Source organism: Pinus tabuliformis, chromosome J (genome assembly GCF_031772625.1).
Source record: "Pinus tabuliformis cultivar Carrire ecotype Pingquan chromosome J, CPIR1, whole genome shotgun sequence".
Taxonomy (NCBI): Eukaryota; Viridiplantae; Streptophyta; class Pinopsida; order Pinales; family Pinaceae; genus Pinus; species Pinus tabuliformis.
The window spans coordinates 710,220,752-710,224,807 of record NC_142295.1 but is presented as its reverse complement, the minus strand read 5'-3'; the positions used below and the strand labels follow the sequence as shown (position 1 = coordinate 710,224,807).

Here is a 4,056-nt window from a genome sequence, read left to right as displayed (position 1 = left end):
AAATGGAACAAGAGGATCTTTGATTGATTCAACTATGATATTTTGTGCCCTTACTTCCCCTTTCTTATTCTTTTCTAGATCTTGAGTCATGCCTTTGCTAGGTTCAGTGATTTCTCCAGTTACATATTCCATTACCTAATGCTCTATTAGTGCTAGGTTAATCCTTTTCTTCCATACTATGTAATTTGATGCTCCAATGAGCTTATTGATCTCCTTGCAGAAAGAACCCATATGACCACTTGATTAAAACATAGAGTAAAAATATGATACTTATATGATACTTACTCGATAACCAATATTCTCCTCTTCCTTGATGATTTCTTCATCTTTCTTGATGCCTTCAAAATATTTGAAGAACCCTCAATAATGTCCTTGAAAGATGCCTCCTAGGATTCTTCCAACCAAAACTTTCCTTAAAGATGATACTGAGATCCATTTTTTATGCTTCCTTCAAATATGCCTTTCAATGAGCCTTATATAGATCTCCTCCTTTCAAGAGACAACCTTCCTTGTAGTCTTCCTCTCAAGCATTCCTTTGATGAGAGCTTGATGTAACCTTTATCTTCTTCAATGTAGAAACCCACCTTCAAGATCTGTAGTTATTCGACAAATGATCCTTCTTGACAAGCAAACCATTCTTTAACAAGCCTTCTACTTATTTTCTTGTGTCCTTCCAGCAACCTTCTAGTTCACCTTAGCTCTGATACCATGTTGGAAAATTCAAAGTGGCAGCGTATTATATCAATTTTCCTTAACCTTAATATTTGTTTATGAACTTATTTAATCTTCTTGTCTTCTTTAGTCAGATCTTTTCATCAATCAAATATCAAGAACGAAACAATAATAATAAAGGACACATAAATTAGTCTCTCGACCAAGGAAAACCCTCCAAGGCGAAAACCTGGTAAACTATTATATTCTTATAGAATCTGCTTCCAATGAGACAAAAATACCTAATTCTAGACCAAGTCCTTCTCCAAGTGCCAAGTCATCCCTTCCAACATGTCGTTCCTTTGATTATGCACCAACCAGCTTCAACCTGCTACTTCGACCTCCAAACTTCAATATTGTTTCTTTGTCCTGCAACTTCAGCCCTTGAAACTGCTTCAGAAACCCTAACACAACCTCCTTTAGAGACCTTCCTTGAGAAAAATAACTCCAACCAAGGTCAATGAGGTAGCTTTATGGTAATGCATCTTTTCAACAACAAGAGACTACACTTCATCCTACTGCAACTTGGATCTGCAATTTCAGCCTCTTTTGTAGTTACAAAAACCATATACTTTCGCACGTGTGGGAGAGAGATAGCCCAAAAACAAGTTTTTCGTCCTTCTTTCCTCTTCTAGACCTACGCTCGTCTTTTCTCCTTGTCTTCCAGCTATAGATCAAACTTTTTCCTTGAGATCAAACTTCTCGAGTGAGTGAGTGCTAAATGAGGTTGAACTACTTCTTTATATATCCTTTCCAAGGGGTTGAATTCCCTCCTTTAGGACTTGCAAATGTCAGGGCTGACTTGTAATTTTAGAGTTTCAAGGACTTTCTAGACACAAAATAAATTCTTTTTCCAATTACATTTTTCCTAGAAGGGTCTTATAAACATGATGTTGACTCCTTTGACTCATAACAATAAATCCTAAGACCTAACAAACCATATAATCATGAAGAACATGCTTTTACCTAGAAAGCCATTAATATGCGCATGGAACCCATGCTTCAGAATAATATCTTTTTCTTTCCTTCTTTTGTTAGTTACACAGGATACATATTGAAATGAATACAAAAATTATGAAGACCCAAACTAGTTACATTTTCAACATATACAATATTAGTATATTGAAAACATTACTGTAGAATTAGCATTACTCAGACTTGAAAGAATCCAGATCTAAGAACAAAAGCTATATATATATATATAATAATCATAAGTAAGATTCGTTTAAAGACTCGTAGTAATCCAGAGAAATAAATAAAATAATAGGCCCTCAAGAAAAAGACTGAGTAATTAAAACTTACACATAAGTCTAGGAAAAATCACAACCAATGTATAAAGAACTTTAAGGTATAATCATATGGAAGATATCGATACAACCACAAAAATTGAGATACATAAACATCCTATGTATATTATTAAGAAGAAAAAATACCATAATGGCAGGGTAGGTCGAAAATGACATCCGTAAATTTCAATTGAAAATAGTTTTGGGTTGTAAAATACCCTCAAAATTACATTTCATAATTTAGGGATAGAAGCCTGTAGGTTTAAATCTTCCAGTAAGGAAGTGGGAATTAACAATATCACCTAAAAGATTGAGAATATACTGTAGAAAGACTCGTATTTGTCTCGAGCTCACGAGTCACGTGCAAGTAGACATGGAGCCGAGGGTACAGGAACATCCGACCTGGTAAGACAACTGAATGTTCTATAAATCGTTGAGGTTCTTGAGAAGCCCAAGCTAGAAACATCGAAGGAAAAATATTTGGAAGTCTGGTAAAAGAATTACCTGCCCATATGTGGAAGGAAGAAAATTTGTGTTAATAATTATAAATAAAAATGATGCATATCATAAAATTAAGGAGGAAAAATCGTACAATATTTATAGTTGGGCTTAATATTTGTGCCCTTTTGATAACCCTCTGCAACAGGAAACATTATTTTAGCAAATGATAAATATACTATTACAGTATAAAAGAAAAGAAATCAGGTTTAAAAACCTTATATAAAATTCCTATACAATGAAATTATGAAGAAAAGAATGAGTGCATTCTAAAGACAAATGACACTATTTATTCCTCACGAAAAAAAATAAAAATAAAAAAGCCATAAAGGAATTAAAAACCCTAATGATGGAAAAAAAACCCAAATTCATCATAATGTTGCTAAATTGTAAACAAGGTCACGGTTATATTATAAAACTATTATATGAATGATTTAATAGGGTTTTACAAACCGACTTGTAAATATACCAATAGTTCATAGGAAGTTACGGTTTTTAATTAAGAAACTAGTTGCAACTGTAAACAACTTTATATTCTACAAATGGACTGACGAAAAGAAGATACAGGATAAACCCATAACATGTGCCGGAATTAGGAAGGAATTCTTCTAGGAGTTGTAAGTTCAAATAAACAAATCAATTCACAAAAAAATCCCTAAGCTTCATAATATATAAAGGCTATGAAAGCATATATAACCTTGTGACAGAGGTTTGTAACTTAGTAATTGATGCATGTACACAATCGAAACAAGAAAATGATATAAAAAAAATTAAGGATTGGTTTGCATTCTCATACCTCAAGAAAAAGGGTGAAATTATAAATGCATAGTCACCCCTAATCACTGACACATTATAGTAGACCAAACAACGAAGAGATTTAAGAGGGAGTCAAAATCAAAATATTAACCCTAAGACTAGTAGTTTCCCTGGAAACAAGATAAGAATAATAGATTGTAAGTCTATTTATAGAGGAGATAAGATGACATTCATTCTTAAAATAATAAATAGAGAAACCGTACTCAAAGAAAAAATACCTTAAGAGAAACCCTCGATGTATAAAACCATCTCTGTAAGCAAATATCAGAGTTTGAAACCTTAGGGCAAGATCAATGAATCTCTAGAATCGACTACGGCATGATAAATGTCAAATATTAAACTGTGAATGCAAAGGCAGTCATAGAGCTACAAAGCTCTGTTTGAAAGCCACAAAATGAATGAATGAATTCACAGAAATGACGACAACAAGGTAGTCATTGAAAGTTGAAACTACAATAACCCTAATCAATGATAGTCGTGGATTTGTCAAGGCACATCATTGTTCGTTGAAATTAGGGTTAGCGTTGTTACCGTGTTGTCGCACCAAGGCAACAGATGGAAGCATATTCATATGTTGTTGACTCATGAACAACCTAGAAAGTTCACAATGAATTATACCACATAGAGTTGGTAACCTAAGTCTATTTCAAATATAAATAAACTTTGGAAATACAGATGTATAACTTGCCTTCAATATGGTTAACATAAATTAATATGTTCGAACATGTGCTAGACAAAAAAGGTC

General features: G+C 33.3%; 1 long non-coding RNA gene across 2 annotated transcripts; it reads right to left on the bottom strand.

The window, feature by feature from the left end:
• Positions 1–2,157: 2,157 nt before the first annotated feature.
• LOC149228758 (uncharacterized) lies at positions 2,158–3,840 on the bottom strand. Of its 2 annotated transcripts, XR_016247242.1 has the most exons (4): positions 3,530–3,840; positions 3,292–3,421; positions 2,590–2,634; positions 2,158–2,501 (listed from the first exon to the last, which is right to left on the bottom strand). It is a non-coding gene; the product is annotated as an uncharacterized LOC149228758 (long non-coding RNA). The 2 variants fall into 2 exon arrangements; XR_016247241.1 differs by lacking the exon at positions 3,292–3,421 and having other exon boundaries at positions 3,530–3,834.
• Positions 3,841–4,056: the final 216 nt, after the last annotated feature.